A 16,636-nucleotide genomic window follows, 5' to 3' on the forward strand; every position below is an offset into this window, starting at 1 on the left:
AAAGAAAAGAGCATGCAGTTACAGACATTGAATGTACTTGCTTAAAAAAAAATTCTATGATTATAAGAATTTTAAGATTTTTCAACAAAAGCAAAAATGTCTACCTCGCCACCAAAACAGAGAAAAATTTTGTGAATCCACTGAATATAATCTCATACTGCCTCCTTTCACTAATAGCATTTTCCCTGTCACAAAATATGGCACAAATGAGTAGAGCCAATGAAGGAACTCTGCTTCCTCCAATCAGTTGGAAATACTGTTGTTTGCAGGAAACTACTAATTTGTATCACCACAAAAAGATGTCCCACTGAGTAAAATACAACTGAATAGAATTTCCACCTGCCTCCAAAGAAGTGCAAGAATGAGTCTGGTCACTGTTAGTGTGTTTTTTTATTGCAAAAAAATAGAATACTGTGTGATAGCAAACCATCGTAATCTCCTCCTGCCTCAAAAGAATACAATACATCTTTCTAGATACTTTTAGTATTTTATTTCAGAAAGACAAATTGGATCACTCAGTTAAAGTCAAAGAGTAAAGACTCTTACTTCCAAACTTCTCCAAGTTCCTCATACCAATTTTAGTGGTTTTGCCCCAGTAAATCCACCAAACAGGAATACTGTCACTGCTGGCGGCAGTGGAATTTAAGCTTCAATACTGGTACCAAATCCTCTAGATACAGATGTTTGTGTTTTATTGGTTAAAATCAATTCAACCTTTAACATTACAATGAAATTAAGTAAAGTTTAATAAAATTACAAACATTTCCAATAAGCAGACCCAAGATCAAAAAGGAAAATATCAAACACAGAAAAAGATGAAAACATGTATTAAGCTTCAGTCTCTAAAGATAGTGAACTTATGAAAGTTTACACTGTGTTAACAACGGAGGTTGTGGATCCTGACAAACAGTAATTCCACAATGAATTTACTGACATTAGAGAGGAGTCCTTCAGAAATGCATAAAATGCTCTTCCTCTTAAGTACTTCAAAGATTCACAATGTGGAAGCAAATGCCTAACCATTTCTCTCTGGTTCTTATCATGACATAATCTACAAAATAAAGACTTTTCATTTATCTTATCTTATCTTATCTTAATCGCATTTGTAGAGCACAACATAGGCCCAAAGGCATGTTTGCACTGAGCTAAGAGATGAGGTCAACCAAGCCCAGGAGCACTAGAAAAGAAAGGTCTTAAATGCCGGGCAGAAAGGCTGGTGGGACTCAATGCTACGTAAGGAGAGTGGGAGAAGATTCCAGGCCATCGCTACCACCACTGAAAAGGCAGGACAGTCAATTCAAACAAACCTAACCCTGAGGGGCTGAATAGTCTTCAGTGTCTGTGAACGGAGCAGCCTTGGGGGATTGTAGATAGTGAACTTTGTCTGCATAAACTCTGTTCCTAATTTGTGGACAGCTTTATGCACTAAGCAGAGTGATTTAAACTTAATATGCTGTTCCACAGGAAGCCAATGGAGTTGACACAGAAGCTAGGTCATCCGAGCACCAAAAGGAGGATGAAGAACAGCCCTGGCTGCTGCATTTTGCAATATCTGAAGGCACTGAATCAGATAGCGTGGAAGAGCAAAATACAGAGCATTGAAATAATCGATATTGCTAATAACCAGGGAAAAACTACTGGTGCATGAAACTTTGGGAAGAGTCCAAAGCTTGAAATGAGCTTTCTGGCAAACCAAGGAAACTTGGTATGCCATAGGCAGATATTTTTATGCCCCGATCTTCCGCAGACTCTCAGGCCAGAAATCAGGGGTCTAAAACAGAGAGGGCGAAGCAGTACCAACCACCAGCACCTCTGTTTTGTCTCTGTTCAACTTAAGCCAATTGGAGGCAAGGCCGTCACCAATAGCCATAAGACACTTCTTCAGTCTGCCCGCCGTCTCGGGTTGGGTTAAATCCAACCACACAATGATTTGAGTATCATCGGAATAAGAGTAGCATAAAAAGCTGAAGGCATGGATAATGCTCACAATTGGTTGGATGTATAGATTGAACAGTGTCGGAGACAATGAGGAGCCTTGGGGAACTCCACAGAGAAAAGAAATAGACCGGTGAGAGGAAAGAGACACAGACTGGAAGCGTCCCATCAAAAAAGATGAGAACCAGGCCAGAACTTCACCAGAAAGACCAGCCGAGGACATACGGGTGATCAGGGTAGGATGGTCAAATGCTACTGACAAGTCAAGCAAAAACAGGGCTCCCACCCCACCCTGATCAACCAAACGGGTCAGGTCGTCTATAACTGAGACTAGCGCTGACTCCGTACCCCAACTGGGGTGAAATCCTGATTGGAATGGGTCAAAGAAACCCGACGACACCAAGAAGGCACTGAGACGAGGGGACACCAGGGATTCCAATAACTTCATAAGGCAGGGGAGCAGGGAAATAGGCCGCAAGTTAGATAAAATGGCAGTATCCAAGCCAGACTTTTTTAGCAGTGGAAAAACCATGGTATGTTTAGGATTATCCAGAGTAATTCCAGAAGAGAAGCAGTCATTAACAGCCTCAGTGAGTCTCAGTACAATGACATCAGAAATAGTCTTTAATACAGAAAGCGAGATGGAATCAACGGGTGACACTGACCTGAGACTGTTAAGCACTTCCCCATCAGAGAACACTGGGAAGCAAGACCACTGTGCGGTCAAAACAGGTGCAGGGCAAGTGGGGCAGGGAGAGTGTATAGGTTGTGTCTTTTGGGAACGAACTCTATCAATAGCTTTGCAGATGGTAATGATCGTCTCATGGAAAAACGCAGACAAAGAGTCGCAAAGATCCTGAGATGGAAGAATATCAGTCTGAGACTTAGCCTGCACAGATAGAGACTGAACAAAGCTTTAGGTTGGTGTATGGCTTGTTCAATGTTATTGCTGAAGTAAGTCTGTTTAGCAACCATAATGGCTTTATGATAGTCAAGAGTAGCCAGCCGGTATAAGGCACGTTGGTCGGCAGATACTCCAGCCTCCATTTCCTTTCCGCCTGCCTACAGCAGAGTCTGTGATCTTTAAGCTCAGCAGCAAACCAGGGTTCAGACCGACAGATCTTCACCAAGCAGCGCTTATGGGGAGCAAAAGCATCAGCCGTAGATATAAATGTCTGAGAAACAGTCTTGAGTGTACACTGAGACACTTTACTACAGTTTAGAAGTCCAAACCTCAACAACATCTCCTTAGTATGAATCAAGCTTAAACGAAATCTCAAAAAATAGAGTGATCTATCTTACTGGAGTAAATCGATAAATAGGGTGCTGGGATGCCTCACTTATTGTGATCTGTTTTATGATGGCTCAGGGAGGAGTAGGAATGAAATTCCACTACAGCGTTAGCCCAGTCTTCAATATAAAGAGCTCACTTTACCTTATATGGGTTTTCAATAAGGTCTGATGAAGTGCAACCTATCTCAGCCAACAACAACAACAAGCAGAGCCCCTTAATCTCATAAAAGGCTTGCAGACCTCACGACTCGCAGGTCAACCCATAATCCAGGAATAATGAATTCACGGGGAAGCTGACATCTTCCCATACATTGAGAGATATCTCCAAAAGGCTCTGGCTTTTAGGGAGGTTGTACCAAGTTCATGTTAAGTCGCAGAATGCGGCAACGTACTTGGGAGACGAAAGACTCCAAATCAAGACTTCCAGATATGGCAAATAATCAATGTCTGACAGATTGTATATCTCAATCCCATAGAGTAGTTTGGGGATGATTTTGCCTAGAAAGAATCACAAAGAAGGTGAAAGTGGATATGTGTCATATTTAGAGTCCACTCCCATCAACTGATTTGCTATATTTCTGGCCTTGGAGTGGAGCCAGGAATGAGTTGCTTTGATGAAACATTTTGAATCAATTATGAAGCCAAGATAAAGAATAGAGTCAATACTCTCCAGAGATTCTGACTGAACATGCCACTTAAAAAATGCCTGTTTCATAGAGTGTGATTGTTGCATCACCTTTGTTTTAACTGGGTTTACAGACAAAAAGGACCATGCAGGACCATGGGTGTATTATCGAAGATAAGACAATCGTCTTCATAGGCGAGCCAATGTGGTCTCAGAATAGATATTTTGAGCATTGCCAAGGCCAAAGGTCGAAGGTACTTATCTAAATCTGCCATATTCAGATTATATGGGCAGAGTCCTAATACACACTCCTGCCTCATGCGTCTAAAGGTTTCTATCAGACATGACACCAGATTTTGCTGATTTAAGCTGACTTGTATGGTGGAGTGGCTGTGCAGAGCAATTATTAATGTTAACAGACCTGGGGGAACTGCACAGCCCTGTAATTTACGCCAATGGAGAGTGCGAACTACGGCATCAAAGGCTGCTGCCAGATCAACCCGAGGAAAGGCAAACTGGATTACTACCCTTTTTCCATGCCATGCACTGTATACATTTGATCAACATACCGTTCAGCTGGGTACCTATGTTTTTTCTGAATCCAATTTGCCACTTGGAAAATAAGCATTGGCTGTCAGCCCAGGATTCTAAGTGTTGAAGCAATATACAGGAAAAGATTTTAGCATCCACATCCAGGATTGTAATGGGGCAATAATCTCCTGGGTGGGCTCTGTCTCCCCTCTTATATATAGGGATGATATGTGCCTGATGCCACATCGGAGGGAATTGCTCCATCCTAAGAATATCCGAGAATAGGAAGAAAAGGATTTCCGTCCAAAGTAATGGATCGGATTTAAAAAGACGATTCGATAATACATTCGGTCCTGGTGCCCTAGAGTTACTGATACCCCCAATCATTTCAGAATTGTAGCCTTTGTGAACTCTATCTAAACTGGATCTAAATCAGGCACTTTGTTTAAGGACTCAATAATGGACAGTAAAGTTGGGGCAGCATAAAGGGCTTCAAAATGATGCACCCAAGCCTCGTCTGTGACAGTGTTCACCAACCTACCAGCTTCTGATGTATCAAAGGCATCAATCAGTGCCCAAGGTACTTTGAGTTCTTTTGCAAAAGAACAGATAACATTATTTCCACATTCGATTGGGTACGGTGGGTTCGGGATGAACGGAGCCAGTGACTGACAGGTTTTATGCATATAGATGTTTTTTACAAGGTCAGTTTTGGTGTGATCATTTTTTAATCAACCTAATGAAACGCCTCAACTCTCCTCTCCTCTTGACTAAGGCCTTGTTATATGTGTGAGTATGTGGTGATGAGCGGGGCTTCCTGCTGCCCGCCATTGTTAAATTAGATACAATTGTGTTAGTCTCAAAGGCCTCGAAGTTATCAACAGAAAAGGCTGTAAACCTCTCTGACTGAAGCCTCAAAGCCATAGGATGGCAATCGTTTCATTAACTCCCAGTAGTAAGTCCAGAGACCAATAGAGTCGATTACCTTGGGTATTCAGTGTAATGGGCAAAATGTCCGAAATGTCTATCCGAAGAGTTCTGAGTCCTTGTGTTTGGGCGCCCGTGCCAAATGCTGAAAAGCAGTTAGCACCAAAGTCTCTATAGTCGGTGCAGCACGAGACAACGTGGAAGGTACATCAAAGGCCAAAGCTGCTGAAGGCAGGACCTGAGCTGGCCAACCCTGCACTGCCCTCATCCGTGAGTTCCACTGAAGATGGATGTTTATTCAGATCATGATGATTACACTCCGATCCAGAGGCCACAGGCAGAGTAACAGCTGAAACAAGATAGGACAGAGCTGCCTTGACTGCTGGCTGGGAGAAGAGAGTCTAAATAAAACTCCTTACGCCTTTCTTGTTTGTGTGCTTTACAGACACGTTTTTAGATTTTTTGCGTTGTATCACTCTCTGCCTTCTGCTGAGTGGTGTTTTAAAAAGAGAGCCAGCCTTTAATACAGTTGCCATTCTAAAGATTTCTTCCACAGAGTCGCCTGGAGTTAATATGTCAGAGGATTTAAGTGAAGAGCCCCCCTGAGTTGCCACAGGCCGAGCTAACCCAAAGGGTGATGGGGGAGGTAAATTATGTAAGGACACTGATACAATTCGAGGGGCCGGATCTAAGGTCACTTCCAGGCCATGCCTACCAGACTCACAGGGCAGCCGTGCTGAGAATGAGGCCACAGAGTCCTGAATCAGCACAGGACTATTGCCTTTCCCTTGCAGATCAATCAATGGTACTACCTTAGATGCAATTTGTGCCAGTTCAGCGGGAGTAACAGATGATGGGGATCATTACGAGTTTGGAGGTAGCCATGGTGCTATTAGCGCCATGGCTGCCTCCAAACTCGTGTCTGGGTCCGGGTTCCCTGAATGGGGACTTACTGGGTCATTTCAACCTTGGAGGACCCGGTAAGTCCCCATTCAAAATATCCATCCCCATTCCTTTTTGAGCCGCTTAGGGCTCAATGGGAATGGGGAGAGAGCTAATAACAGGCCCATTAATAAAAGGCCTGTTATTAGCTCACTGGTCCCTTAGCGGCTCCCGCTAAGGACAGCTGGTTTTACCAGCCGGCCTTAGTGGGACCCGCTAAGGGACCTCGTAATGCGGCGGTAAGGGGTTAACGGCATTGGCATCCTTAACGGATCCCTTACCACCTACCTCATAATGAGGCCCATTGTTTTTTGTCCTTTTGTGTTGTTTTAGGCGGTATATAAGTGGGCAGACCGTTTGGCTTGGGAGGGCCACTTACACACGGAGACAAAGGAAGAGGAAGGGAGATAGCAGCAAGCATCTCCGAGTCCATAATAGGGCATGATTCAGGAGAAATAATTGGCCCAACACTCCGAAGATCTTACATCATTCCCTGCCAAATGGAGGATCACTCACCAACAGTTTCACATTGCATTGGCAGCTCCTCTTTGTAAAGTGGGAACAAGTGGCTGTTTGGCTGGGATCGCTGCAATCGTCTCGTGGGACTGATTGTTTTTGCCACTTTGCTGCCTTCGCTTGCCGTCAGCGCCTGCAGCGCCGTCCCCAAGAGGAAGCCTGTGCCGGCTGAAACCCCCTGCCTCCCTAGTGGGAACAAGTGGCTGTTTGGCTGTTCGGCGTCTGAGGTGGGGAGGCACAGAGTACACATTTAGGGTTCTATCTGTGTCCTTACTAGAGGTAATCCTCATAGTTGCTGCTCATTACTATTGATTGTGCTTTCTGAATTCTCTACTGAGTATTTACAGGTGATTTAATAAGTGACATTCTCAACATTGAGGAGGGTCCATTGGCACAATAAAGTGCCAAGGCGCTATATAGGATTTATTAGTGGTCAAACGTTATTATTGTAAAATCCTACGCAGATAGAAATGAGGTCTGAAATGCTCTGGCTTTGCAATTGAGGATATCGCAGCTCATTGTTTAATAGAACAGATTAGCACTGTTTATATTGTTTGGATGAGATTGATTGCAGCTCACTCGACTGAGGGACACTGACTCTAGGGTATTTTCTTTGCCGAGCAGTTCTGCCTTTAATCCCTATAATTATGGCCGAGGGCCTTCGAAGTGGAAAAAAAATCCAACATGCACAATCAAAAAAAAAATGAGGTGGATTCTGATGTTGTTTCCGTACTCCTAAATATAGCTCCGTCCACTGTGATCATAGAAGAGGACCTTGAGGGCAACATTAATGCTATCACTGATGTTTCCCTAGAAAAAAATAGCCTCTCTTGGCACAGTGACAGGGTTGTTGGAATTTGGAAATGGGGGGTTGGACACGGCTATCAACATCTCTGTTGGTCATGGCATTAAAACATCCTCCTCTCCAAAGAAAGTAGTATCTAAAGAGATAAAAATTCCTTGCATATCTAAAGAACCTTCTCATTTAATGCCTTCTATTTTTCCAGCTGATAGTGAAAACCAAGAGCCCCTAGCTCCCAAAATGGAGGTTCATGTAGAGATTGAATATGAGCCCTTAAAGGCTAAATATCTACAGATGAACATGTCCATGAGCCACTCTCAGGAGCATAACCCTCCCATTATTAACCAAAACATAACGGTTCCCAAAAAAATACAGGGGTCTATCTCTGTCAAAGAAGCCAATGAAATATCCCCCAGGGGATGGAGCATTGAAGATCTTAGCCTCGATAGAGAGGCAATTAAAAAAGAAATGGGGATAGAGAGTTTTGGAGTCCATCCTGCTGATTTCTCTATGTTGGCACCTGCGATAGAGATGGAACTGGGAAAGCGTATTAGATTATCTCATGAACCTTCAACCCCTGTGAATAAAAGCAAATATGGGATTGAAAATGTGTTTCTATTCAATAACCCCCCAACATACTCTTACTCTGTTCCTTCTCAACTCAGTGCCCAAAAGAAAGCATGTTCTTTGGAGGGTACTCTTGCATCCAAAAAATATAGTGCAGGTGGCCCAAATATCCAGTCCATGAGCTCTCCAAACTCAGAAAAAATCTTTGCCTCAAGATTCTCATCCTACTCTTGGTCCGGAAACTTTTAGTGTTTCTCAGCATTAATTTAATGAGTCCCTGAACCCTAGAAACTTATCACGGCCCAATCATGTCCCGGAAGTTCTGAAAAAATGCGATGATGATCAACAACAATGCTTTGAAACCTTCCCTGTCCTAACTCAGATCTTAAATCTGTTGGACAAGGGACATGAGCAAACCCATGAAGAATTAAAAATTCTACAGACTCAAATGATTGATCTTATAAGCAAACAAAGCAAAATGAAGGGTATGCTGCTTTCATGCAATATGTTTTCGTCTCTGAGTCACAAAAAGATGGACACCTCTAATTCTTATCACATCACTACACAAACTAAGTCCTTTGCGGAGGCAGTGTCTGGGGGCTTTTCATCTAGACCTGCCGCCTCAAACACTACTGGTCTGCCCTCAAAGAAATTAGAGGACGTAAATGCCTCAAATATTGCTGCTTTGACAGTCTTAGTAACAGAGATGGCAACTGCCGTTAAAACTTTATCAACTCCAGTGGTAACAGTGGATAGTGCAGGAGTTAATGAGAAAAATTATGCTTGCTTGGATAGCCCCTCCGCGCTGATTGACTTTATCGATCTAAGTGGGGAGGGTCTTGATTTAAACCCCACAGGAGAAAAAATCACTGCTGACCTACAAGATGTAGCGACTCCTCTATTTCCCCAAACAAAAAAACAAAGAAGAGCCCAGGCTCGTGCAGAAAAACGAAACATCCTTAACAAAAAAATAAAAGGAAAACTAGAAAAAAAACAAAAAAATCAAGCATGTGACAAAATAGATAAGCACAACACACATATGAGAGACATTTGTAATCTATCTGGGGCTGAGACCATTATTGATCTGAACCAATTGAATGATGAATCCAAAGCAATGCTGAACCTTCCGGAACCCAATCAGATGGCCCCTTCAAATCAAAAAAAGGCTCTTGAAAAGAAAAAAGCCTTGAAAACCAAAATGGGGGGTGACTCTGATGCGTGTATAGTGTCCAAAGAGACAAAAAGGAATGTTTCTAAAGATAAGAAAGGGGCTGTGTGTTTGGATGAAGGAAAGGTAAACAAGAATATGGAACTTGTCTTTCAAGCTCCTATTCCGTTTCAGAAACAATCTGCTCTTTCCAACTTTTATCCCTTGCTAGATCCAAAAAAGACAGAAAAAGTGATCATTGGTTTAGACAATGGGTCAAGCGCTCCCTTAATTGTCAAATGTGAAAAAACTAAAGGTAACATCACCAAGCCCACTTCTAATGGCAGCAATACCCACACTGCCGAGGCACAAACGCAAGTAGCAGGTACTAGTTTGGATGATTTACCCGCTTATGACAGAATACAAGAAATAGGGGAGACTACGTCTAATCCTGACCACTGGAGCTCAGTGCCGCAAAACAGTCTAGCAAAGGCCCACCCAATAGATATAAAATCGGCCTCTGTAATGGGGTGGGAAAGCGAGCCTGAACGCTATGGAAAGTCGACTCTGAATCGTACGTTTATGATGACTGCCATCCAAGATATTCCTGGTCTTCGTATTATCCATTCAAATGATATTGATTGGGTGAAATTGGCGGCTGTGAACAACAATAGAATGATCTGCAAATTCATGTCTCCATTCATTCTAAAATTGTTATGGGAACATAAAGATGACTTAGCATCTATTGGTTTAGTAACCACCATCTTTGCCTCGATTGAGGAAGCCAACATTTTTTTCGAAACGATGCCTCCCTCTGCTGAAAGTACATTGCCCTGTTCTACATCTGGTGATTCAATCAACTTTGATGCTATAACCATGAAACAATTTATGGTTTTTGTGTCAGCGATAAAGGAGATGTCAAGGAACGACCCAAAAATCGTTCAAGTATCAAACCCTTCAAATGGAATGAGAGATTCTTAGCCTGGCAAAATTTCTCATCTTTTCATGGAATCCGTGGGGTCTAAGCAACTTTAAAAAATGGTATTCCCTTAACTACCATCAAAGACCAGGCATTATTTTACTACAAGAAACCATGTGCCAAACTAATTTTGCAATAGAGGGCTATTATGCCTTCGTTCTGGTAGCAAGGCGGGGCCCATGCGGAAGACCGTCTGGTGTTCTTGCAATTTTAATTAATTCTGCCTATAGATGCTCCACAGAATTGATTAGCGGTTCTGCTTCTATTTTAGCTTGTGCATTGATTGATGATGAGGATCCTTCCATTATTCTCATTTTGCTTTGCATTTACTGGAATAAATAAAGTACGCCAATTGATGCCATACTAGACGAACTGAATGCTGTGTTAGAAAAGGGCTTTATATTGTTCCCTACAGCAAGAATAATTGCAGGGTGTGACCTGATTTGTTATTGTTATGATGAAAGTTCTCATCCTAGTGCCATGTGGACCAATCACTCGCTGGTCTCTAAGAGATCTGGGCAAATGTGGAAATCTTTTTTCCTTGAGTGGGATATGCAGACCCCGCTATTTCGGTTAGAACCCTTTAACTACACCTGGGCGAGAGCTGATTACAAGTCCTTAATTGACTACTTCTTTCTCTCATCCAGGTTATATATATGCGTTGATTCCGTGACGATATTAGATCCAACAATAGGAGATCATATGATAGTTGCCTTGTCCTTGAATATTCCAATTGCACGCTATGATGATGATTTGTTACTTGCTCTAGTAGAACCCGATCGTCATGCTCTAACTGTGAAATGGAATCACAAAGTTTGTCTCGCCTTTACCAACTGTCTAGAGTGGGATCCTGATATTATCCATCATTCCTGCCTAGGAGGTACCCCCCTACTACAAATAGAAAATGCAAACACTAACAGAATAAAATTCCATCTGTTAAAATTAAAAGAGACTCTGAAAAAGAATACTCAAGTTTTATCTAATCACGCCCATAAATTTAACCTTCAAGTGGCTTACTTGAAAGCCCTGAAAAATTCAGAGATTAGAAGATTCAGAAAAGGTAACACCTCCCTTGTAATCTGTTCAGAACTTATTAAAACTGTGAGACAACGCTACAGAAATAAGCTGAAATGGTTGAAGGGTCACTTGCATTACGATGATAACCAAAAAGTTATCTACCATTTGCTAAAACATGACACCAGACAAATTTGGAATACTCTGCGTACTATTACCTCTGCCCCTGCCTCGACGGTTGATTCTGTGATTTCTGCTGAAACTTGGGTTGCTTACATCAAACTCAAATTTCAACTGCCCGAGCGCTTCAATACGCTAAAAGGAGGAGAGCCCAAGCTTCCTCTTGAAACATTACCTAGGTGGTCGATAGGGGACATTGTTGCGGCTATAGGGAAACTAAAACCCTCCAGGGCCCCTGGTCCGGATGGTTTACCGCCATGCGTATATAAGGCCAATCCTACTTTCTGGGCTTGTATTCTTAAAATTAAATTTGATTCTATTTTGTTTACTGGTATCATTCCTCCTTCTTGGACCTCTGCCCTTGTTATCCCATCTATAAAAAAGGGCCTCCTGAATTGCCTGCCAACTATCGTCCGATAACGTTAACAGACGCTTCATCAAAAATGTTCTCCTTACTTTTATTACAGAAATTACAAATGTACATTAACGATTTTAATTTACTGTCACCATATCAAGTAGGCTTCATGAAACATATAGGCTATCCCCTTAATGCCACCATTTTATGTCATCTCCAGGCATTTACATCCTTGTCCAAACAAGGCCCTGTTTATATGGCTAGTCTGGTCCTTACCGCATCCTTTGACTGCGTTGTCCGTGAGATTTTGTGGAAGAAAATGCTGGCAATGGGGATTCCGCACCATCTGGTTGCATTGATCACTCTGCTGCATAAAAATACATCTTACCGCATCCGGCTTAATAAAGAAGGGGCTCTCTCTGACCCCATTTCCACGGAAACGGGGGTCAAACAGGGTTGCATCATGGCAGCGATGCTTTTCAATTTATACCTTCTGGGTCTGGATGCAACATGGGTGACTGGAGAGTGTTTTCGAGCTAAGCTCGGCACTATCAAGCTAGACTGGATGGGTTTTGCGGACGCTTTGTTATTCTTTGACCGAACCCCTTTCGGGCTTCAGAGAAAATTAGATCTATTTGCAAACTTTGGCCTTAAACATAATCTTTCTCCCAATCCCGCGAAAACCTCCATACTTATTTTTTCTGGTGGAAAATTAAAACATCATCGCTTTACCTGGTCCCTAAATGGTACGAAAGTAGAATTTGCTGCTATGATTCGTTATTTGGGTTATCCACTTACTGATTCCTATTCTTTAACAATGTGGAAACACTTTTTAACCCAAAAAGTTAAAACTCTTGCTTCGCAAATGAAAATTATTTTTCATAAATATTGCATGTTTTCCTTCCTCCCATTAATTCAATTTTATCTTCAGAAAGTAGAACCCATCATTTTGTACTCTCTAGATATTTGCAGCTACGATATTGATGATTTCCTAAATATATTGCAGGGAAAGCTGTGGAAAACTGCACTAGGCATGGCATTATCGATTCCAAATGTTATGATATGTCATGAACTGAACTTATTACCTTTGTCAGTAAAACACAATTGGAGATGTATCACAAACTATTCTAAAATGTTACATCCGCCTAAGAACACTTTATACTCTGAATTGAACAAAATACTGGGTGAGTCGCATATAAGATCTTTACATCTTCTAACTATGAACATTACTGCCATTCTCGCACAGATTCACGAAACTCCTGATTCTATCAGTATGTGGCATTCGAGTCAAAAGGAAAAAAATCAAAGATTCTTTTGGAGTACTATGATGGATGACATGGGACCTATCCATCGTATGAGGAATACAATCAATTTCGAGGTAAATGGGAAAGCATATTAAAATACTTGATCCAGTTTCCTTCTGCATTCGCAAGGAAAATTTACATGCGTTTCAGACTCAATCAATTTCTGACACGTCAACGGACAAAAAATCGGGTTGCTAGTTTAATGAGTCCTGATGCGACATATTGCCGCTTTTGTGGAAATGCTGATACACCCGAAACATTAAAACATCTGGTGATTTATTGTTCTTACTTTGAGGTGCGGCGTATCCAAATGTTTGAGTGTTCCTTCTCTTGTTTAGTCATTTCAAGGGAATCTCTCTGGAGACGTTGCATGGAAGGATATAGTCAAAGTCTGACTCTTAAATTGATAAACTTGCTTGTAATTATTGAGGCTAAATTGGCAGAGGTATTGACAATTGAGTGAATGAGTACCGGGACCCGGTCTAGAATCTATGTATTGGTTAATGATTATTTCCATTAATTTCCTAGTGAATATTACCCTGTACAATTTGTTTCTTTTTTTTTGGATATTACATTCCTTTGAAAGTGAGCCTAGATAGTCGTGCTAATGATCACATACATTGTGTTCCCTCTATCTTGTAATCATTATGCGAACTGAATTTACAAAAAATAATCTAGAAACTGTTTGGTCCACCAGTATGATGTTGCATCAAGTACTAAATTTATGCTGTGTAATATATATAATATATATATGTGAATGTAAATGTTCCACTATTTTATGTAGTTTTTATCGTATTCTTTTTGTTTCTTTTTTTTCTATTAATTAATTTTATAATGCATTCTTTTGTATCTGAAAGAAATAATTGTAAAGGTTTTATTCTTAAATAAACTGAAGACAAAAAAAAAAAAAAGCACATTACACTGATCCACCACCAACAGCCAAACTCCCAACACTCCAACACACTGCGTTGCACACCACGCACTCTCCAAGCCGGTTTGTAGCTTTTGTAGTACAGCACCTCCTTCTGACAATAGAGAGGAAAATCAGACTCCCATTCGCAGTGACGCAAATGGAACGCAGAGCAACGTGCAGGTACTGACAGTCTCCAACACACCGCATTGCACACCGCAAATACAGATTTGTGTTATTTCATATTATGAAATTCCATTAGACTCCACTGGGGTTTGGAGGATGTAATGTGGGTCATAATTCAGGTTCCCCTAAATTCTGGTGGTATGGTATTAGTGGCAGTAAATGCATTACTGACACATTTTATACCTCATCGCCATACTCATAATGAGTCCCTAAGACTTATTCATCAGAGGTAAACACTATTTTGTCTTTACACAAAGAAAAGCAACTAAATTTAAACTCAGTTTACCCCCAACAAATTCTATAATTTTTCTTTTTGCTATTAGAATGTTTCTATTTTCACAAAAAGATAACACACACAGTTACAACCATTTAATGCACTCTAAAATCTATTAACAATTCTAAGAGGTTTTCTTTGGCAGTAACTGCACATGTTTATCACCGAAAAAAGATGATGCACTGAGTTACAACCACAGATTATAATCTCCTCCCTCATTATTCAAGCCAGAACTATCATATTGTCCCGTTGGTAACAATGATGCACCGGTTAACAGCCAGGTTAATAACCAGCGTATATATATATATTTGCTTCCTGCCCCGAGAGAAGTCTAAGACTTCTGAATATAACCTCCTAATACATCAAAAGAATTATTAGGTCCAGATTCAGAAATATTTTCACTGGAGAAACTCAGGAGATGTGATGAGAAACGCATATCTGCACCTGCTACCTCATACCTGATTCACAAACCTAAAGCTAGCTCTAATATGGAGTTCACTGGCTGTGATGCCTTTGAGTAAATATTTTCAAATTTCATTTGAACATGAGCAACTGAGTTTAAAGCCAGTTCCATATTTGCTCATGTGTTGGCTTTGTGAATAAGGAATGGGATATAAGGAGCATGTCTGAGATGTCATGGGCATGTAACGAGATGCTCGAATGCATATTCTATGTGAATTGGGTCAACAGGCATTTCACTGTGACTAGTAATTTCTGAATGTACAGTTCTGCCTCCAAAGAAATCTAAACTTTTTTTGCATTGTTATTCTGCATTTCAACAAAATGTGGCTCAAATCATGTTTATATTGTCCTAGTCATTACTAGTAGTTCGCCTTGTCACATGATGGTGGTGCACTCAGTTACAATCACTGACCACGCCCTTCTGTCTTCAACGATTCATTGATATTACTTATTTGACCAACTCAGTAGGACGATGCACTGAGTGGCAGCCACTGAATGTAATGTTGTCCTGCTTCAAAATATGTCTAAGACCTTTTTAATTGCTATGAGCATTTCCCTTGCCACAAAAAGAAGGGTCACTCACGTACTGCCACTAAATTCAATCCACTGCTTCCAAACAATTGTTTTCTTTTTAAGCAACTGCGGTTTTGTCCCACCACACACAGCATACACAGTTACAGCTATTGCATTTAATCTCTTCCTGTTTCCAAATGATTCTGATATGTTTTTTGTCAATAGGAATACGTTGTCTCATCAGCAAAAATGGTTCACTGAAGGTAAGCCACTGAGTTTAAGTATATTCTAGATACTAATAGGGTTTTCTTTTGTCATAGAAAGAAGACACACTCATCTACATACAATCGATGCACTTCTCTGCAACCAAACATTTCTAAATTATTGTTATCACAAATAACTACTGATTTGTCTCACCTCAGACTTATAATGCACTTTGTCATGACCACTGAATAAAATTACCTCCTGTTTGCAAAGAATTCTGAGACGTTTTGTAGTTGCTTCGAATGTATTTTCTCATCATGACAAAGCTGCCCTCGGGCACTGAATATAATCTCATCCTCCCTACAAACACTTCTAATACTTTTTCTAGTCACTCCTAGTATGTTGCGCAGTTGCGAATAATAGGTCACTTAGAGCCACTGAATGTAATCTTCTCATGCCCCCACAGAATTTCATGACTTTCTCACGTATTGACTAGCTATTGATCTCATCACAAAAAGATAGTTTACTGGGTAACAGCCACTGAATGAAATCTGGTTCTCCCTTAAAGAATTCTAAGATTTGACTTCACAACTAGATCTTTTTACCACAAAACATTGCAACCTGAGTTGCAGCTCTGAATATAATCTCATTTTATTTCCAAGGACTGTGTATGGCCTGGGTCGCAAAGATGTGCACTGTAAGAAATTAGAAGATACCCTGAGATATTCATATTTGCTCCTGCTATCTCATACCTGTTTCACAAATCTTAAAACTATAGCAAATACAGAATGGATTGGAGCATCTGTGGGTTGCCATTAAGCACATTATTATGAATGACATTTGCACGAGCATCTCAAAGATATTCCAGATTTCCTCAAGGTTTAGGCTTTGTCAAGAAGGTATGCATTTACAGGTGCAAATCTGAGATGCACAGGGTTTCTCCTGATACGCTCAGAGCATATATTTGTGG

This window comes from Ambystoma mexicanum, chromosome 5p, assembly GCF_040938575.1.
Source record: "Ambystoma mexicanum isolate Mex_15411 chromosome 5p, UKY_AmexF1_1, whole genome shotgun sequence".
Classification (NCBI taxonomy): Eukaryota; Metazoa; Chordata; class Amphibia; order Caudata; family Ambystomatidae; genus Ambystoma; species Ambystoma mexicanum.